Raw genomic sequence first — 23,198 nt, forward strand, 5'->3', positions numbered from 1 at the left:
AAAAATCATAAATTTAACAGCAACAACAAAGTTTGCTATAAATGATAGAGCTAAAAGGGGCAATGGGCTTATTTGATCAGGGAAACTTTGGACATGGTAGGACATGACAGGAGAGATCGATTTTTAAAATACTATGTTACTATTGTTATCAAGCACTTATTTGTCATCTTTTAGGCTCAAAATTAGGGTCAAGGATCTTCTGAGAGACTGAACTCACCTGGAATAGTTACAGCAGCTAACAAACGCACACACACTGCCCATGGTCTACTTGCCTTATTTGCTCAAACTTCCAATTTTTAGGCAAACTGCCAGATTCTCAAGGTAATATCTGTGTCCCAGTTGAGACTCTGGTGTGCACAAACCTCTATTTCGACAGCTCCCTTCGGTGCTTCTCTGGCCCAATGAAGTGGAAATAATGATGAAAGATTTCAAGATTTTGAAAAGTAGTTTTGACTATTTAAAAAGTGGCTATTCTAAAATAATTTCTATTTTATAGTATTTAGAGCTTAAAGAACTGAATAAAACTCTGGAAACTATTTGACTCCCTTAAAATTCTTCTGCAGATTCTATATAGAAATACTTATTAATCGGCTGAGTTAGGGACGTTGCATCACATTTTCTTTCATTAGTAAAAAAAGTAAAACACAAAATAGACTCACCTTCTCCTTTTATTTACACATGAAGTTAATATTAGTCCAGACAACTAGGAAAGGAGCAAAAAAAAGTACGTTCTTTCCTTTGAAATCTGCCTGAACAAATACCTGGTATTCCTCTGAGCAAACAGTAATGTCTGCACAGCAAAAAATGGTTACTGTAAGAAAAAAAAAAAAAGAATAGATCAGAATAGACTATGTTATATAAGTCGATAGAAGTTTTTTTTTAGGAAACAAAGGAAATCTTTTCTCAAGAATATTCTGCATGATAACATCATTTGCAAAGTTCTCAGAATTCCAAAATACTTGTTGGAGTATGCACACACAGATGGACAGAAGAGTGCTCTACGGAGTTAATCCCTACCTCCAAACATCTAAAGACTAAGATTTTATGGTATGGTTCATTTTTTTAGTGAATGGTAAAAATTTAAGTGTGTTTAAAGAAAGCACATATTATACAGCTCTTCTAAATGTATCTATCTGCACAAGGGCAAAAATAGGAAAAGCAGTGTGGTTGTAAATCTAATTCTGCCAGAGAAAAAAAAGTGTAGTATGGCCTTGCTTGATATTATGACTTTTCCAAAGAGTTACTCTGTAAGGTTTAACAGAACACCACTGCTACCAAAAATACGTGCTACTTACAAATCTTAGGAATTGGAAAGTCTTTCAATCTAACTTGAAGAAAAACAAATGAGTAAGCATAAATAGTATATACACAAAATGTTATGTACCATAGCATTTTAATCATATAAAAATAACATGAATCTAAATACTTTTGTTTCTCTCTCATAGTCAAAGCACTACTCAAGGATGGAAGTGTGGAGAGGGAGGTTCTGGGGGAGTCCTTGAAGTAGAGGTGTGGGGAGGGAACCTAGGAATTGTATCTGTGGAAAATGTATTCTTCCAGCATCCTATCTCTGCACTTGGTCTTACTGCTAGATTGTGGGCAATGAGTGATGTGCTTTGAATAGATGGGTATTAAGGGGGCCCTCCAATGAGTGAGGCTCGTTGGAGTTTGCAGAGATCATTAAATGCTGGAGACCACACATTCAAATAGTTTCAGTAGGAACAGGAGACAGGGTCCCTACAAAAGTATCACTGTGGATGCTGGAGCAGCTGAGAGAACTCATCTTTGTGGGTGAGGCCACAGTGATCAGAGTGTCATCATTGCTCTGAGATGGAGACAGGTTGGAAGTAAATTTTCTGAGATAGTTCTTTTGGGAGTCCAGGAGATGGGCAAGAAGGGGAGTCTTCAGAATTTCTGGTTTATTTTTATACTCTTATAGCTATCAATGTTAGTGGTACAATGCGTCATGTTATGTTATGCTAATTCAGGGCCACTAGAGGCCCATCAGAGCCCTGATTTGGAGGGAACAAAATGAATGGGCACAACTGGAAGATCCAGGAGGGATTCTTGAGGGAAGCCAGGCCAAGGGAGTGGATATACAGCAGGAAAATCCACTCCAGAACCCCTGAAAGGCGTGTTTGCCACTGGAAGCAATATTGGGGAACTCTGTTGAGGGTGGCAAAGTCCAAACCAGGTATTGTCCCTTATACTCGGACTGTTATAAGCACTTATTTTCTGATTTCCCTATCATCCATCTCTACCTTCTCAACTCTGTCCTCTAAGCTTACTCACTCATTGGATAACAATTTATGGATCACCTATATGTTAGGCACTATTCTATATTCTTCTAATATCAAAATGAGTAAAAATAAGTGCCTGTCCGCATAGAGCTTCCAGTCCAAGCAATCCCAGTGAAGTGGGAGAACTTCAGTAGGGTTTACAGGAGCATGTAGCAGTGACTCCCTAGTGTCTGATTATCACTTTTAGTGATGCCAAGTTTGATAAGTGGGTTCAAGTGGTAACAACCTGATCCCTGCGTTGTCAAATTCCCCATCAGCCTCAAGATTCCTAGAATTTAAAGATCTTGGCTAATGATTTTGTCAGAAGACTTATCTGGAGTTTCCTTCCATTCATTTATAGAGCAAACATTTATTCACCTTTTTCTAAATACTAGGCACTATGCCGGTGCTAGAGACACAAAAAGAAATAAGCCAAGATGCATGTGGAAGAGACAGGTAAATGAATAACTTCAGTGAAATATGAAAATGTACAGGAGTAGATGCAGGGTCCTCTGGGAGCACAGAGGAAGCAAGGTCCCTAATGATGGCAATCTCTAGCAGTCAGTGGGGCAGTTCATCTAGGTCAGGAGCTGCTGGTTATCATGCATTAGCAAACAGCCAACATCCAGGGGAAACTCAACTCTACAGCTTGAATTTCTGCATTTCAAAGCCAGCCACCAGAGAAACTTTCACTAGAGGCTTGATACATCAGACTTTCTGGGTTCATCCTGCTGGCTCCATCATTTTTTTTAAACTCTAAAGCTCTCATGTCTGCACTGGGCAACCCTGCTTCAGCCTCTTGAGAAACGGGGCAGGACGCTCTAGGCTTATGCCCTGGTGGATTTGTTTCTTTAGAGCTCCTAAAGTGGTTTGTATCAGTAATTTAAGGAAGAATACTCCAGGTAGTCTGCTTCACAACCTGGATCCCCACTAACATATTATTGTCAATTGAAGAACTGTTGTTTCTTGTCTATTTTGTCACAGCCAGTATTGACGCTTTACTAAAGGAAATCAGCTTTCAAATAAGAATGGTGTTGCCTCCTGTTGGTTCAGCTGCTCTGCAAACCACAGATTTTGTAAATTACAAATAAGATCCAATCTTTCAACCCAGAGAGGAGGAAGGGGCCCTATTTTCCCACTGGGCCTTATATTCTAGAGTCAGCCTTTTACTTAATTTCCCAGAGAATACTGAAAATGTTACCAAAAATGCAATAAGAGAATACTACTAATATTATCTAAAATACAACAAGAAAAACCAGAAAATTCATAACTAGCCCTGAAATTATCCTCTTAGGATTTTAATATTAGATTTTAAAATGCTGATTAGCTTGTAAGTTTTCAACCCCACCCCCAAGCAATCAGCAATTGATTTCCTTGCATTCTGTGTGTAAAAATACGATAGACTGGGTAATTATAAATAACAGAAGTTTATTTCTCACGGTTTTGGAGGCTAGAAGTCCTAGTTCGGGGTGCCAGCATTGTTGTGTGAGGGCCCTCTTCCACGCTGCAGACCTCTTCCTGTGTCCTCACATGGTGGCGGGGACATGGGAGTTCTCTGGGGCTTCTTTTTTTTTTTTATTAAATTTATTTATTTATTTATTTATTTATTTATGGCTGTGTTGGGTCTTCGTTTCTGTGCGAGGGCCTTCTCCAGTTGCGGCGAGCGGGGGCCACTCTTCATCGTGGTGCGCGGGCCTCTCACTGTCGCGGCCTCTCTTGTGGTGGAGCACAGGCTCCAGACGCGCAGGCTCAGTAGTTGTGGCTCACGGGTCCAGTTGCTCCGCGGCATGTGGAATCCTCCCAGACCAGGGCTCGAACCCGTGTCCCCTGCATCGGCAGGCAGACTCTCAACCACTGCGCCACCAGGGAAGCCCTAGGGCTTCTTTTTAAGGGCATTAATCTCATTCATCAGGGTTCCACCCTCATGACCTAATTACGTCCCAAATGTCCTATCTCCTAATACCATCACATTGGGCACTAGGATTTCAACATATGAATTTGAGGTGGGGGGGGGGACACAAACATTCAGACTGTAACACTGGGCAAGTATCCTATGGCATATGATACTTTAAAATATTTTACTTTTGGTAAAGATATTTTTCATGTTATCCTAGGTAGACTAGTTTCTTGTGGCTGCTGTGACAACTTACCACAAACCTGGTGGCATAAAACAATATACATTTATTCTCTTTAAGTTCTGGAAGTCAAAAATCCAAAATCAGTTTTACTGGACCAAAATCAAGGTGTCAGTAGGGCTATCCTTCCTCTGGAAGCTCTAGGAGAGAATCAATTTCCTTGCCTTTTCGAGCTTCTAGAGCTAACATTTCTTACATTCCTTTGTCCCTTCTTCCATCTTCAAAACCAGCAGCATAGCATCTTGCATCAGTAACCCATTGATTTCTACCTCTGTAGTCAAATCTCTCTGCCTCCTTCTCAAAAGGAGATTTGTGATTAAATTTAGGGACCACCTGGATAATCCAGGATAATCTCCCCATCTCACAATCCTTAACTTCATTGTATCGGCAAAGTTCCTTTTGCCATATAAAGTGACATTCACAAATTCCAGGGATTAGGACCTGGCTCTCTTTGGGGGCCAATATTCAGTTTACCATACTAGGTAACAAAAACATTCTTCTCATCTGAAGTATCCATTTTCTCAAATAATCCACCCCCTTTGGTCTACCAAGGTTGTTTCAAACAATATTTTTTCCTCAAGTTTGTTAGCTACCAAACTTATAAATTATTACAGATAGAATCATTGTAGATCTGTAATATACAGCCTGCTGAGCTACACAAACAAGATCCCCTTTAGCTTTTTATCACGGTTTGACATACAACATGGTCAAGGGAAGACTGTTTCAATGACTTCTCTAAAACCCCATTGAATACTCAAAATGTCATCCATTATGTTGTTGAGTGTTCCTTATGGAAAAATTCATGATTTTTTTAAAAAAGTTGTGTCCCTTAGATTTAAAACTCAAATTTATCTATCCTGATTAACTACAACTAGACATATACGATTCATACTGATTTTTAAAAATTTGTCTTGACTTCCAGGAAGTACAGGCTAAATTTAGTAGATAATTAAAGTAACTATCCTTAGCTAATACTATTGTATAATTATATGTTCTTCACCCACCCCCTCAATAACTATTTCTTCTCTTCCTTACTGTAATGCTTTAGATAATTTATCTTCTGGTCAACAAGCCTATTGCATGGGCCTTTTATTACAATCTATCCCAAAATCCTTTTTGAAAGCAGCAGACATGAATAAAGCAAACACACAAATTTGGAAGATATATAGACCCTATGAATTATGGCCCATCTGCATCTTTTTTGAGTGCCAAAGGTATAAATTCAGTGATAAATACATTTTGTTACTACAAAAGCATTTTAAAATTGTGTTTCTGTGCATTATATAGCTTATTAGAATAGATAAATTTAGATGTCAAGGATATGCTAATTAATGCCAATATAGTCTGTGGTTGTCTTGATTTCATTCAATATCTTCCAATTTTAATAATTTACAACTAGTATCAGTGACACTAAGAAAACTTTAAATGGAAATGTATATGAGCTGGCTTTTGTTAATACCTTCTGCAATGAAGACACATAAACACAGTTTTGAAATCATAGGTATATTTTCTGAAAGGTTTCCACAGGATAAGGGCTTCATTTTGGAACTATTTTATACAGGTTCCTCCCCCTGCCACCTCCCACTCAGTTTATTAGAACTTAACATACTATCTGACATAAGTGATACATAAATGGAGTAAATAATTTGTGTGTATCAGAGGCCAAGCATACTGGCTATTGTGGAAGCTTTGAAACCCTGTCCTAGTAGAGAAAAATAAGAAAAAAATATATAAATATAAGGATCAAAAGTCATTGGCCTGCTTTCTCATTTATTCTCTTAATCTAGTTTTTGATGGTTACTCATCATGTAAGGATTTCTCATGACATTTCCAGAGTTACATCTCCAAGAAACCTAAATGATAACTAACTTTAAAATGCCAATATATTAAGCTTTAATTGAAATGCAGCAAAATAAACATGTCTGAATGGGATTTAAGATTTAGAAAAACTTTGATTTATAAAAAGCAATTTAACTCAGAGAACTAAGCATTAAATTGTAACTCAGAGACTCTGAGTTCAAATTTCATGTTCACTGACTCATCTATCCTTTTGAGATATCAATATTTTTAAAAATATATTTAACATTATAAGTGGTTAAACAGACCTAATTCTTTCTGTGATTTAAAAGTTATAGCTGTCTTTTAAAAATCTACTGATTCCCAATATTTTCGATTAATAATATATATTTTTTAATTTAAATATGAAATATTTTGAAAAGATAGAAATGGTACAGAATAATATAATGCAGTACGTTTAAAACATTTTTACCCAAAGTTCAGAGTAAGAAAACCTATTTTATATCACATTTACATACATACATAAATATACGAATAACTTAAGCAAACTGTCCACAAAACACTGCTTAGATGTACTGCAGTTTACACTGATATTTCCTATTTTTTTTTTTACTTTATTCTTTTTAAAAATATAAGCCTCAATCTTTCAAAGTGATTTCAGACCCACAATACGGGTATCATTCCACAGTTTGAAAACACTGATATACTATTTACATTTATGTATCCACCATTCATTCAGCTTTATAAGATCTTAACATTTTGCCATATTTACTTTAAATAAAAAGAAAATAAAACATTAGATAAATTCCAAGTTCTCCATGTACTCTTTCTTTTCCCTTTTCCTACTTTCACCACAGAAGTAACTGTTATTTTAAATTCGATGTTTGTTTTCATGCATGTTTAACAGTTTTCACTTCCTGTAGATGTGGAGAATATAGAGCATAATTTTGCATATTTTAAAGTTTATATAAAGCTATTATGCTCACCTATTCTTCCGAAGTTTGTCTTTTTTTAGTTTATCATTATGTCCTTTTTTAAACTGAAGTATAGTTGATTTACAATATTTTATTAGTTTCATGTGAACAGCATAGTGATTGTTTTTGAAGATTATACTGCATTATAGTTTATTATAAGATAATGGCTATAGTTTCCTGTGCTATAAATAATATCGCTATTTCTTATCTATTTTATACATAGTAGTTTGCATCTATTAACGCCATATCCCTACTTTGTCCCTCCTCCCTTCCCTCTCCCTTTTGGTAACCACATGTTTGTTTTCTATATCTGAGTCTGTTTCTGTTTTGCATATACCTTCATTTGTATTATTTTTTAGGTTCCACATATAAGTGATATCATACAGTACTTGCCTTTCTGTCTCTGACTTATTTCACTAAGCATAATATTCTCTAGGTCCAACCACATTGCTGCAAATGGCAGAATTTCATTCTTTTTATGGCTGTGTAGTATTCCATTGTAATTCTGTTCTGAGTAATTCCATTCCCTTGTTTATCATTATGTCTAGATACTTATCAAGTTTGATACCTGTAGCTTAAGTTTATCCATTTTAACTGCTCTATAATAGCCCATTGAATAAATATTACTCATTTTTTATTAATCAATCTATTGTGATTGGTAATTTAGATTTTCTTGTTATTGTGGCAATAATGAACAATACTGTAATGAACATTCACGTACCTGCATCTTTATGCTCAGGAATAAGTGTTTCCCTAGGGTCTATAACTAGAAGTGGAGGCATGAAGCAATAAGACTTGCACGTGTTTGACATATATTTCCAAATTGTTCTTCAAAATAGTTGTTCTGATTTGTATATGCAGTAGCACTGTCTGAGTTTCTATTTCTCCATATTCTTGCCATTTATAAGTATGATAAAAAAAATGTGATTGAAATCTTGTCTAATCTTAATTTATATTTTATTGATCAGTAGTGAAGTTGAAAATTTTCATGATTTTTCGTCGAGTTCCCTCTTCTTCTATACATTTTCCCCATTTTCCTAATGGGATATATTTTTTATGTATGTATGCTATGAGTATTTTTCCTCCTTTTTCTATCTTTTACAGTGAGGCCAGGTCTACACTATCAATATTATAGTAAAAATTAAAGTAATTATTCAAATCAACAAAAGAAAGGTCTCAGACTTGCTGTTCATGCTTACAATCAAAGTGTAGTAGTTTTTCTGGTTTGTTTTAGTTTTGATACTTGGTTCCTCTGCAAGAAAGGCATTTAAAGTAGGGTTTGAGGCCTAAGTTGACCTGAGTTAAGCTCATAATAATAGCTCTCCACTTGGGGTAATGTATAGCACAGACCTAAATGTGTTCTTGTAGTTCTCATTTTTCAAAACTGCAACAGTGGATCAAATATCTGGTTTGATATTTGATCCAAATATTTGATCCAACAGTGGATCAAATATCTGGTTTAGATAATTTACCTCGGACAATCCATTGTTTCCTTAGTGATTTATTCTTAATATCCTCTCATTCCAAATTATTGGGGAAGTCAGTTACAATGTGAATGAAGAAAGCATACATTTAATATATACTTACTATGTGCAGTATATTGTAGTTGAGGGACGGGTAGGTATGGATATTATGATATAATATCTTACTTCAACAAGAATATGGCTTCATTGGGGTCCTAATACCAATATACATAAATGCAGGGACTGTATGCTAGATTGGATCTGGATCTCAGGCTTTAGTTACAGTCTCATTCCTTCATGGCCATGCCACCTTAGCATGCCACTTCCTCTGTGGCTTCTAAACACTTAGGTAAATCAAGACCATGTCTATTTTTTTTCTTAGAATGTAAAAAAATGACATGCCAAGTCAAGGTTACAAATTTTTTTTTAATCAAAAACATTTTAATGATTAATGTATAGACATTATTTAACATTGTAGGTATATGCAGATGAGCTAAAGCACACTCTGACAGCACACTATTGAATGTTATAGTTTTTGTAATGAAATATGTAAAGACATTCGCAAGCTAGTACCTAGGAAGACATACATTTACAAATATATACATTCTAGATTTGATAAGGTAAATGTAAACAGATGCTGTGACTCCTTCCAAACAGAAAACCCACAAGACTAATTAAGAGAACCAACTGGGTCCCTATAATATGAATGTGCAAAATTAAAGCATGATAAACTGATATTTACATAAATATCAAACCACCAATTCATTTATACATTGTCAACGACCTTCTCAGATGTGTCATGAGTGGTTCAATGAATGTTTTTTCCTCCAATGGAGGAGGTATTCAGAGGCTAAACTCCAACACTTTAAAATGACACACGCAACAGTCCTTATCTGTTTGATCACTGCCTCTAGGGTGTGAGACATGATTTTATGATAAGCGGTCTTATTTTTAAACAAGTATTTCTAAACAAATCTTTAGATTCAAAGCAGGAAAAAAAAATTACAGGTGCTATTAGATTTACATTAAACAAACCATCTCTATCCAGTTTCCCAGTTCTCTCATGCTGCAGCTGTTTAATTTTACCTTAAATTTAAGGTCCTTTCCCCACCTTTATTCATTTTGGTAAGCTAGGCACATTTTCAAAAGAAGTTTGTGTCAAAACAGATAGCAGTACAGAAATCAATCCAAATTTGGACCCTGGCAACCAGTTCCCCACTGCTCATCTATGGGACTCTGTCAAATGGTAAACATTTAATCATCTCTCTTGGAAAATATATATCTTCTCTCACAAGTGGAAAGCAAAATGGGCTTTGTCTCCTGTATAAAAACACTTAGCACTTCTGAAATTTAAAACGGCCTACTCATCCTACACACTTCCTAAAATCCTGAAGACAAAGAATATATATTTAAGTTTCATCAAGACTGCTTTAGAACCCCCCTCCCGTTTTACATTATTAATAGTGGCACTCAAAAAAAAAAAAAGATCTATTAAAAAGTTAAACTGACTGTTCTACTAGATTTGAACCTGCCTGATTTAAAGCCAGTATTACAAAACTGAAGGTGCTGATTTCACACGTACAAGTCACTTGAAATTATGTGTCACACGATAGTTTCATAAATCACGGTCTTTGATTTTTCTGAACGGAGCTATTAGAAATGAATAAAAACTTGAAACATACCCTAATTTAAACTAATAAGCTTTTTAAATTTTAAGGCATGTGTGTTTCTCTACTGTAACAACATTATACAAATTTACAATCACATGCATGATCTACAGTAAAAAAAAAAAAAAAAGTGTGGATTACAGTGTTATTAAATTGTGAATCACAATTCAGCACCTATCATGCTATAACTAATAAGGCAACAGCAGTGTCGTGTACTACAACAACATGCCCTCCACAGTCTAGTGCAGGGGTCGGTGAGAGCCCAGAAATGTTAAACATCTTATGCCTACTTGGATAATCTGTCTACATTTTCTAGGGGTTTGGAACTGATGGAAGAGGTCCTACGTGAGTCACACTATTGTAGGCCGACTAGTTACAGCAGCTGTTAACGAGCATTGGGCACAATTCATATGTGCTTACAATCAGACGACGTGGTTCAGAAGCTGTCAACCCTTGGGCCTCAGTCCTTACGCTGCTTCCTCGGGTTCACATTGTTTTCCAGGGAAGAAAAGCTGCTGGTGTGGCCGTTTACAGCCGTCACGTAGCCGTTCTGGTGGTCCTTCTGGTGTTCTCTCCTCCGGGAGGCCCCCTTCTTGTTGTAGGTCTGAATATAGAAGTTTGTGAAGAGGGCAATCAGAGAAATCATGTATCCAATCTGTAAATACAACCAACCAAGAGGGAAGGCGCACAGCTAGGTGACCCCGCAGCTGGTCTGGATGATGGTCAGCACAAACTGAAGCAGCTGCCCCTGCGTGATGTACTTCTTGCCCCAGAGGTACGGCCTCATGGAAGGGACGGACGACAGACCGTAGTACGAGTACATGTGGATGTGGATGAAGCTGTTAAGCGTGGCACCAAAATAAGAGTGGCCACAGGGGACCCAGTTCATCAGGAACCACCAGATGTTGAGCATGGAGGCGCGGTGGTACACGTGCAGCACTGTGATCTGGTGGCTGTTCTTGCGCAGGATGAAGAAGAAGGTGTCCATGAACTCGATGAGCTTGGAGAAGTAGTACCACCAGAGCACACGGATGATCTTCACGTCTGCTTCTCCTCCACTGCGTGTGCCCTGGCAGAAGAAGTTGTATTGGCCCTCCGATACTCCCGTCACTAGCTCACAGAACATAGAGAGAGAGAGCAGTGTGCGTCCAAGGTTATACACCGCTAAACTCCCCCGGCAAGAGAACGGCTGCCTATTCTTCATATATTTTGGTCCCAGCCATACAGTTAGCAACTATAGGATGGAGCAGAGCAAAGTAGGGATATAATTGTCCAGAAGAAACTATCCTTTTAGTCTGGGATCTTGGGGGCCGAGCAATGCCTGGTAATAGGTACTAAGTGCTGCATCAGAGTGTTCCATTTTTAAACCTCTTAGGCCGAGGGCGGCTGCGGCTCCGAGAAGCGGCGAGGCGGCGTTGGCGGCGGCGTCCGGAGCCAGCCGAGCTAGGAGGAGGCGGGAGGGAGGCGCCGGCCAGCAGGACCCGCCACCACAAATTGATATAATGTACCTATGTAACTTACTAACTCCGTACCATAAAAATGACATCTATTGTGCTATTCAAAAGAATAATGGTGAGATTAATTTTTTAAAATATCAATTCATTGTACCACGTGGTTGGTATGTACTTGTAATTTAACACAAATATAAATATGAGTATCTTTTTTTAAATTCTATCAATAGCTCTTTGAGTGAGTATATAAATTCATTTGTAAATGATACCAAATCTAAATTTGAATTCTTGAATCTAAGCCATGGGCCAAGGGGTATCTTGCCTCTCATCCTTCTCCAAATACCATGGAATTGCCTCTGACCTCACCTCAGTTGACTTATTACTCTTAAGCTGTAAAATGATTTGAAATATCCCATCCATATCTAACATCTCATGGTTTTAAAGACATTCTCTTCGTAGTTATTTGTGATGTTACAAACATAGGATAAATTTCTTTGGTGAAAACAGTCTTATTTGACCTTGATGTACCACTTGGCATTTTTGAAAATAGAGCAACTCTTCTGCTATGTTGTTTCAGAGAAAACAAATTCCCATATTATCCCAAACTCTTCAGTATAAGGCTATCAGTATGTTTAATTCTTCATGAAGTTAAGGTTTTTTGTGATGTGGTGCCAAGAAATAATTTTGTGATAAAACAAACACTTGGTTTACTAGAAAATACTGGCATCCTACAAACATGAATTCATTAGAGAGGAATTCTGAGCTGCAGCTTTCATTAACTAAAATAACTATGCTAGTTAATGTCCCAGAAGTTCTTAGTAAATATAAAGTACAAGAAACTGTCAGTGCTTCAAAAGCAGAGATAATATCTTATCCTTTTTATAACCTCAGTTATTAACTAGAACTTGCCACATAGTAGGAGACCGATAAGAACATTCATGGATTGGAGTGTTAAGTCATTAATTTTCAAACCTGTATCCTTTAAATAACAAAGGATTGTCTTCTATTATTTCTCAAAAAGGTGGGTATGTGGCCCATAGGTTTCTTACCTTCGCTTTACATTCCTTTAGAGCTATGATAAACTAAAGCATTTTTTAGGAAAAGTGACTTCTAAAATATTTTTGTTAATGTCTCAAATGTGCAATTATAGTCTGAAGATCATCACGGCATAGATAAGTGCCTGTGGCATCCATTTTTTATAGTGGCAACCATTGTTTATGTGTTTCAAGTGCTGCCTGCAGAATTTTTTCTTATATGAGAAATATAAGTAAATCAACATTATAAAGTCTATAGGATCTAAAAAATACAACAAACTAGTGAATGTAATAAAAAAGAAGCAGACTCACAGATATAGAGAACAAACTAGTGGTTACCAGTGGGGAGAGGGAAGGAGGCAGGGACAATATAGGGGTATGGGATTGAGATATACAAACTATTAGCTATAAAATAAGCTACAAGGATATATTGTACAGCACAGGGAATGTAGCCAATATTTTATAATAACTATAAATGGAGCATAACCTTTAAAATTGTGAATCACTATATTATACACCTGTAACTTATATAATATTGTACATCAAGTATACTTCAATTTAAAAAAATAAAGTAAAATAAAAGCCACATGAGGCTAAAAAGAAAACATATACCTATGCAAATACCAAAAAAAAAGTGTATAGGAGATTGGAATATTGTTTATGACTAGAAAAGCTTGACTGTTTTTATTACTAGATACTTATATGCATGTCACATGCAATATAACATTTGATTATGAAACAATTTTAGAATAATTAAGGTAAATTAATTGATATTCATGAAATAACCATGACTGCTACAAGATGGCCATTTGGAAACTTGCCCTAAGACAGGGATCTGCAGACTTTTTCTAAAGGGACCAGATAGTACATATTTTAGTCTTGTGAGATATATAGTTTTAGTCCCAACTACTCAGCTCTGCTTTTGCATCACAAAAGCAGCCACAGACAATGCAAAAAAGAATAGGCATGGCTGTGTTCCAATAAAACTCTTTTTTTTTTTTTTTACAAACACAGGCATGGGCCATAGATTGCTGACCCCTGTCCTAAATAGCCATTGACCTCATTCAATTTTAAGAATTTGAAACTTTTAGCAAAAATGTTACAGTTCTTCATGTAACTTGTAAGAACAGTAATTTTTTTTAAATAAATGAATGAATCTCAAAAAAGGAACCTAAGTTTCATTTTCATTATTTGAATGGAAACATGATTTTTTTCTTATATTTGACTATACATGTATTGAGCTAAACTTACTTGCTCTTACCACTAGACTAGCTGTCATTAAATATACTTAGATAGTAATTTTTTAGATTATTTTCCCTAGAATATTCTCGAATCTTGGACAAATGTCTCCTTATCATTGAACTTTAGGTTTCATGTCTGTAAAAATAAAGGGTTAATCATGATTTCTCGAAGGAATCTTCAAAGTATACAGTTCCATGTTTCTATGGGTGTCATATCATTTGCCAGTAGGAACAATGTCCTTGTTTAGAGACTTCTTTTAAAATTCTTTTATTGAGAATGTCATTTCTCCAAGAGATCTTATTCTCTTTGAAAGTCACTTCTAGTTTCTGTATGAAAAAAATGTCTTTTAAAATCAATACCAGTGAAAGTTAATCAGGCATAGAATGATTACAGGATGCCTTGCTTATCATTGGAAAGCCAAGATAGTTATCTTTGTGATTATCCTCACATCTGATTTGAAAGGACAGAGGGGCAGCTTTTCTGGCCATCCCACTCTTACTTTGTGAAATGTCCCCACTATAATCCCTTTGTAAGATGGCTGCCTGCCTTTATTACCATATTCTAAAGAGATTAACCAATATTATGCCCAAGTGCCCAGGATATCCCCAGCCCTACTTCCATCTTAAATTTATCACAGATTCAACATAGTCATAAAGGGAATAATCAGAAAATCTTCTCACATCTCATCTCATTATATTATTGTGCATAAGGAAAAAATAGTTTTAAAGTATAGAGAAGAATGAATCAGGTCATGCAGCTGCTTCCCAAATGTTCAGTTTCCGTCTCCATTGCCTCCATTATTTTTATCCCTGAAATGCAGAAATTATTCATATTGAGATACAACAGTCCCCCCCCCCCCAAACCAAGTCTTCAATGCCTGCTTCTTTATTAACGCATAATAAAAGATAACCGTAAGGATGTCGATGCAAGTGGCAGGCAAAGATCACCAGGTTTCTTCTTCATACAACCCTTTGCAGGGTTTTGCCTTCCCAGCAATCCCATGTCTGTGGGAACTGGCTTTTCCTCCTCCCTCCTCCTTTTGAATGGTTACAGTGGAAGCAAACACACTTTTACAAAGTAACCCCACCTCATCTGTAGAGATATAGCCAGAGGTTGGCTCCTGACCCAGGCTGAGCTAATCTGAGTCCATTCTCAGGATTTTAGAGTTAGAACTGGGAAATGATCATCCAGTGAAACTTTGAGCTCTTAAATGGAAATGTTGCAAACTCACAGGCTGTTGGCAGTAGATATCTTCTGACATGTGCTTTAGAAATAGAACCAAAAAGTGATTCTACTGGCGGGGGTGGGGGTGTGGAGAGAGAGAGGGAGAAAAGGAATGAAACAAATATATAATGAGAGGCAGAGTTGAGATATGAAGAGCAAATTCTGGTTTCTCCACAGTTTTTGGATAAGGCTACATTTCACACCATCACCCTGCCCTTGGGTTGTGTGAGATAGCCATATATGCGTTTAAGAAACTACCTTTTGCTAAAACTAGTTCAAACAAGTTTCCATAACTTAAAACCAAAAGAACTAATTGTGAAGTTTATTTTTTACTGTAAACATTCTATGAAATATAGACTATAAATATAATGCTTGCAAAAATATTCTTTTATGGTGCTAAATTACTGAACAGAATTAATTACGCACAAGATACTCCCCAGAGAAAGAGATCACAAAATGTGTGTGTGTATAATATTTTTTTTTCAAAAAATAAGTTTTGAGTGCCTTCTGTGAACCAGGCCACAGTGGTAGGTAGGCAACAATGAACAAATACAAAAGTGTCTAGTCTATTGGGGGAGAGATATATTAACAAAATACTCACAAAAATTAGTAAATGATTAAAGACTATGGAAAATTCTGTGGCGGAGAGATAAGGGACAGGGAGCCAGGTAGAGGAAGCAACATATGTGAAGGCCCTGTAGCTAATTCAAGCAAAGAACTCCAGTGTTGCTAATCCAAAGGATTTTTTTCACAAAGCCATTTATTAATTAGGTCCTGAAAGCATCACTTCTGTTTTCTGGTTACCATATTTAGCTCTCATGTAGGAAGGGCATTTTTTGTTTGTGTTCCAAATTTATTTCTCAAATAGTTTAAGACCCCTATTTCCTTAACATTATTCAAGAAGACATGTAGTATACAATGTTATTTGCACCATCAATTTGTTCAGCAAACTTTCTTTGTAGTCAGATCAAAAACAAAAAAAATCATCTCAGGTATATTCATGGTTTTACCACGGATCCGTGAGTGGATTAATGAAATCCTCCTTAGAGAGCTGCAATTGTGGTAGTGTTCCAGCACATTATTCCAGGCCACCAGCTCCATCTCACTCAGATAGGGTCCAACAAAAGTATGTGAGCCCAGAGCCATGGGAATGTTCATCTCCATCAAGAATTAATAGGAAAAGACACTCTCTTTAGCAAGATTTACTTAGGAAAGCAGCATGCAGTGCTTTCTTGGGCTAGCATCCCTCTGTTCTTAAACCACAACCAATGCTACTGTAACATTTCGGTAGTAATCTAACAAATGGTGTCAAGGATATAAGAGAGAAAAATTATACTTTGTGATTTCTCTAGGTTTCTGAGCAATGCATGAACTCTTTAACTGTATACACAAAGAACTGTACATTTAGTTGCCATGGCACTGCTTATCTGTTGTCTTTAGGAGGAATAAAATGGTAATTTAACTACTGTGACTCATCCCCGTAGGTATAATTGATAAAGCTACCTTTCCTAACTTTGAACCAGAATCCTTCAGCGGGCAAAGACTTTTTGTTGCTTTTGTTGTTGTTAAAGAAAAGATACTTGTTCACAAACCTAGGCTTAACCCCGTTCTCGACAATTGATAGCTTTAAGCAAAGATCACAATTTACTGAATCTAACTGTAATAATTCACATGTAATAGATGGACAACAAATCAAATGGCTGTCAGGGAAATAGCATTTTCCCAACATGTGTCCTCTTGAGTTACTATGTCTAAGCACTGACGAATGCTTGCTACTAATGACCCCTGGCATTAATAATGAGGCTCTAATCAAAGATCTGTTACATAACCTGCCCTTGATAAGAAATACTTAGTGTTCCTTAGCATATGGTCAGGGGAGAGTCCGGTGAGTATTAGGTATGTGAATTTAAAAATTCCTCACTATGCACCTTAGTGATGGAAAGTATGAGTGATTCTAGGACAAACTTGAGAATCCATGTGTATACTTATAGGTGTGACACCCTCGCATAATTATTAAGACTCTCCTCTGTGCTCTCATAATACTGTGCCCATGCTTCCATCATGACACTTTTCACTTTGCTTCATAATTTTCTTTCTACACCATTGAGTTACCAGCTTTTACAAGTAGAATAGGCCATTATTATTATTGCTGTTGTTATTATTATTCTTGATTACCAAGTGCCTAAGAAGGAAGGGCTCAATACATGCTCGCTGTATTATTCTCAAAGAATCTACTTTGAGAAAGCTGTGTTCATTATGTCTTAACATTCTGCAAGAGATACAAAGAGATGAAGGAATTAAGTCTGAGAACCATGGATTACTGGATGTCCAAGATCAACTCTCTTCTAGGGAAGTGCCCTGGGTTGAGGTTGGCCTAGTAATAATAACTCTGATTTCACCTTATCCAGAGAAGCTTAGGAGAAAACACCCCAGGATTTAGAATGCTCTTTTTAATTTTTTATTAAATTATTGATACCTTTGAGAAGACTCTAGAAGCTACACTTTTGGAAGTCCTTAGGAGCAAAGACAAGTTATTTCCTGGACCTGGCATATATTTCAGAATGAAACAAATGAAACATCCTAACAAATTGTCTTTTTTTTCCTTTTTTTTTAATTGAAGTATAGTTGATTTACAATACTGTATTAATTTCTGCTTTACAGCAAAGTGATTCAGTTATACATATATATACTTTTTTGTATTCCTTTCTATTATGGTTTATTAAAGGATACTGAATATAGCTCCCTGAGCTATATAGTAGGACCTTGTTGTTTATCCATTCTATATATAATAACTTACATCTGCTCACCCCAACCTCCCACTCCATCCCTCCCCCGACCCCCTCCCCCTTGGCAACCACAAGTCTGTTCTCTATGAGTCTGTTTCTGTTTCGTAGATAGATTCATTTGTGTCATATTTTAGATTCCACCTATAAGTGATATCATGTGGTATTTGTCTTTCTCTTTCTGACTTACTTCACTTAGGATGATAATCTCTAGTTGCATCCATGTTGCTACAAATGGTATTATTTCAGTCCTTTGTATGGCTGAGTAGTATTCCATTGTATATATGTACCACATCTTCTTTATCCATTCATCAGTCAGTGGACATTTAGGTTGTTTCCATGTCTTGACTATTGTGAATAGTGCTGCTGTGAACATAGGGGTGCATGTATCTTTTTGAATTATAGTTTTGTCTGGATATAGGCCCAGGAGTGGGATGGCTGAGTCATATGGTAGTTCTATGTTTAGTTTTCTGAGGAACCTCCATACTGTTTTTCATAGTGGCTGTACCAGCTTACATTCCCACCAACAGTGTAGGAGGGACTCCTACATCCTCTCCAGCATTTGTTATTTGTTGAGTATTTAATGATGGCCATTCTGACCAGTGTGAAGTGGAACCTCATTGTAGTTTTGATTTGCATTTCTCTAATAATTAGCGACGTTGAGCATCTTTTCATGTGCCTATTGGCCGTTTGTATTTCTTCTGTGGAAAAATGTCTATTTAGGTCTTCTGCCTGTTTTTCTTTCTTTTTTTAATTTTTTTAAAATTTATTTATTTCATTTATTTATTTTTGGCTGTGTTGGGTCTTCGTTGCTGTGTGCGGGCCCTCTCTAGTTGCAGTGAGTGGGGACCACTCTTTGTTGCGGTGCGCAGGCTTCTCATTGTGGTGGCCTCTCTTGTTGCAGAGAATGGGCTCTAGGTGCATGGGCTTCAGTAGTTATGGCTTGCAGGCTCAGTAGTTGTGGCTCGCAGGCTTAGTTGCTCCACAGCATGTGGGATCTTCCCGGACCAGGGCTGAAACCCGTGTCCCCTGCATTGGCAGACAGATTCCTAACCACTGAGCCACCAAGGAAGCCCCCTCCTGCCTATTTTTCGATTGGGTTGTTTGTTTTTGGTTCTTGAGTTGTATGAGCTGTTTGTATACTTTGGAAATTAAGCCCTTGTTGGTCACATCATTTGCAAATATTTTCTCCCATTCTGTAGGTTGTCTTTTCATTTTGTTTATGGTTTCCTTCGCTGTGCAAAAGCTTGTAAGTTTGGTTAGGTCCCATTTGTTTATTTTTGTTTTTATTTCTTTTGCCTTGGGAGACTGACCTAAGAAAACACTGATTCGATTTATGTCAGAGAATGTTTTGCCTATGATCTCTTCTAGGAGTTTTATGGTGTCATGTCTTATGTTTAAGTCTTCAAGGCATTTTGAGTTTATTTTTGTGTATGGTGTGAGGGTGTATTCTAACTTCGTCGATTTACATGCAGCTGTCCAACTTTCCCAACACCACTTGCTGAAGAGACTATCTTTTTCCCATTTTATATCCTTGCCTCCTTTGTTGAAGATTAATTGACCATAGATGTGTGGGTTTATTTCTGGGCTCTCTTTTCTGTTCCATTGATCCATATGTCTGTTTTTGTGCCAATACCACACCGTTTTGATTACTATAGCTTTGTAGTATTGTCTGAAGTCTGGGAGAGTTATGCCTCGTGCTTTGTTCTTTTTCTTCAGGATTGCTCTGGCAATTCTGGGTCTTTTATGGTTCCATATAAATTTTAGGATTCTTTATTCTAGTTCTGTGAAAAATGTCATGGGTAATTTGATAGGGGTCACATTAAATCTGTAGAATGCTTTAGGTAATATGGCCATTTTAACAATATTAATTCTTCCACTCCAAGAGCATGGGATATATTTCCATTTCTTTGAATCATCTTCAGTTTCCTTTATTAACATTTTATAGTTCTCAGCATATAAGTCTTTCACCTCTTTAGTCAGGTTTATTCCTAAGTATTTTATTTTGGGGGGTGCAATTTTAAAAGGTACCCTAACAAATTGTCTGGAGTCAGATAACTCCCTGACAGAAATGAGGCAAATTTTTCATCACTAATTTTGCCTTTGCAATAAAATTCCTAAGAAAGAAGTTAATTTGGCAATGGTGAAACAAAAAATTCTGCAGCATCAACACTGCAGATACAAATGGTACTGAAGGTAGTAAAATTGAGAAGTATGCATCTTTTATCTTTAGTAGTAATTTTTATATTAAAAACTCACCACCCAAACTGTACTAAAGTTATTGTAGGTTATACAAAGGTTTTGAGAAATATGAATGTGATAATGTAAAAGGGATTAAAATTTTATATTCTGTGAGATTTTACAATTTATTTTTCTTCCATGATATAGAAACAAGTATTGAAATCTCAAAGTTATTCCACATAGTAATACTGTAAATACAATAATGTATTATATTTAGAAAACTTGACTCAATTTACTACTTAGAAAAGTAAGTAGTAGTATTTTGCATAGTTTAATGGTTGGCCTTCTAAACAAATGCATTTAGTTCCTATTCTCCCATGATAACCTCTATGTTATCTTGTATAATTCTTCGTGATCTTTGTTCTCTGTTTTAGTTTCTCTAACCACATCTAATTTTGATTTAATTAAAAAATCAGATCCCTCCCTGTGATAGACTATGGACCTCTTCCTAGCTTGGTGGCCATCCCAAAGTCATTTCTGTATCTTCCATTCCCAAGTGGCCTGCAATATTCATCTGGAATCCATTCAACCCTGTTTGCATTTAACAATACTCAGTATATTGGAGAAATTTTCCATCTTCTTTTTTAAAAAATATCTTAATATACCTAAATTATGGTATAGTAGGACTCCATTAATTCAAGCTAATTGGGGAGAAGGTGACTTGAATTTATAAGGAAAGAGTTTGTTGTTGTAGTTGTCTTACTGTTGTATAATTTAACTTTAGTGTTTTTACTTGGAGTGATATCTGAAGTGAAGAGCTGTGGAGTGGCTTTCTATTAGAGAGCCTTCCTGTTTACTAGGTAACATGGTATTTGAATGTAAAGAGGGACCTCTCATAGGTTGAAAAAGTTTGTTGCCCTTAGTAAGCTGAGTGATCTCCGAAATCTTGTTTACATTCTCTAACAGCATATTAAATTTATTAATAGGAAAAAGCATACCATAAATAACGTTCCTATTTTTATGACTCAAACAATGCATTAATTTTCTAACTTGATCTTGTAAGAAAAAAAAGTTCAAACAGAATAATATTATGTGGGAAACTTATGTAAACTTATGCTATTTTACCCAGAAATCTTAAGAATCACCAATACACCTGTCTAACTGCTGGTGTCTCATTTGAAATGAACCATTTAACCGTCCATAGAAAGTAGTTTCTCCAGATATTATTTAAATGGATACCAGGTTTAAATATTTAACTTTTATATGTCTTTTGTCTTATTATTCAGTTTACACTTTGACTTTTTAAAATGTTAAGGGTGCATTGAAATTGTACATTTTAGGTTTAAATAGCTGAATCATAGGTGGCCAGCTATTAAAAATATGCCCTATTATGAGAACTTGTATAGTGACAGGAATATCAGTGAATGGTCGAATTAGATTACGACCTTTAACTAAACAAGCACTTCTTGTAATTGTGATTGTCTTGGGGCTAATGTATGTGACTATGACATTTGTTTCCACCATGATTTTATACCTATTTGAAAAGACATGCCATACCATATGTCACAGGTATTCAGTTAAAATATTTCAGTGTAATTATAGCTAATTAAATCATACACACAATCACAAAACTCCATTCAAGAAATATTTGGTACAAATCTAAAGCATACTAAAAGGAGTAAAATTTAGTGTGAAGGGTCAGATAGCGCTGCCCTTGATCTTCCCAAGAGATTCTAATCATTGTCAACTGAACTTCTAGATGTTAATTAATGTGACACAAAAATCAAGCCCTGTCTCCCCTTACTTTGACTAATTATACATTTATTTGAGTTTTAAGTTCCTTCCATTCAATTTCAAAATGGTGCCTTAAGCTTATAAAGCCCCTCAGAAGCTTAAGGATAAGGCAGATGTAGTTTTTTTTTTTTTTTTTTTTTATTTATTTATTTTTGGCTGTGTTGGGTCTTCGTTTCTGTGTGAGGGCTTTCTCCAGTTGCGGCAAGCGGGGGCCACTCTTCATCGCGGTGCGCGGGCCTCTCACTATCGCGGCCTCTCTTGTTGCGGCGCACAAGCTCCAGACGCGCAGGCTCAGTAGCTGTGGCTCACGGGCTTAGTTGCTCCGTGGCATGTGGGATCTTCCCAGACCAGGGCTCGAACCCGTGTCCCCTGCATTGGCAGGCAGATTCTCAACCACTGTGCCACCAGGGAAGCCCCAGATGTAGTTTTGGTTGTAATTTTAAATAAACTATTTAAGTTATTTCATTGAATTCAGTGCTGCTAAAAGTAAGTATTCTTGGTTTTGTGGGTACTTGAGAAAAAACATGTATCTTAAAATTAAAGTTGTTCATTTTCATAGGATCATAAGACTGCTAATACTCTGGTGATAATGAGGTCGAATGGATTGAAATAGCATCCTTCATGTTATGCTGATGATGTCTTGTGTGTTAGCATTGTCATCTGTGTAGACAAGGAGGTGCCCCATGGTCACTTCAACACATGTGAGCTTTACCTGAGTAAGAGTTTCAGGAGTAGACAGGAATCATGTCATTTTTCAGCCTTTTCCAAACCTTTATAGTGATGCAATATTGAATGGATGTACAAGACACTAATGATTTCATGTTAGTCAACACCATGCCACATATATTTGGCTGCACATGATACCCATTCATAATGACGGCACCAGCAAGATAACCTAAACATTCCTGAATAACCCCAAATACTGATAATGGAATGTATATTAATACAATCATTTTGTAAAACTGTTTATTAGTGTCTACTAAAGCTGAACATCTACAACCTATCCATCCCCTCCTAGGTCTACATCCAACATACATACAAAACAAGTACATGAACGTTCATAGCAGCACTATTTGTAGTGGCCTCAAATTGAGAACTACCTAAAGGTCCATCACCAGTAGAAGGAATAAATAAATTGTGGTGTGGTCACCTAATGGAATAATTTACATTGATA

General features: G+C 36.5%; 1 protein-coding gene and 1 pseudogene across 2 annotated transcripts in view; one reads left to right on the forward strand and one right to left on the reverse strand.

The window, feature by feature from the left end:
* IL1RAPL1 (interleukin 1 receptor accessory protein like 1) overlaps nt 1-23,198 on the forward strand; it is a 916,526-nt gene that overhangs the window by 560,156 nt on the left and 333,172 nt on the right. The window lies entirely within an intron of this gene.
* LOC309652557 (very long chain fatty acid elongase 5 pseudogene) lies at nt 10,776-22,448 on the reverse strand (annotated as a pseudogene). Its single transcript has one exon. The product of its transcript is annotated as a very long chain fatty acid elongase 5 pseudogene (transcript).

This window comes from Balaenoptera physalus, assembly GCF_965194825.1.
Source record: "Balaenoptera physalus genome assembly, chromosome: X".
Taxonomy (NCBI): domain Eukaryota; kingdom Metazoa; phylum Chordata; class Mammalia; order Artiodactyla; family Balaenopteridae; genus Balaenoptera; species Balaenoptera physalus.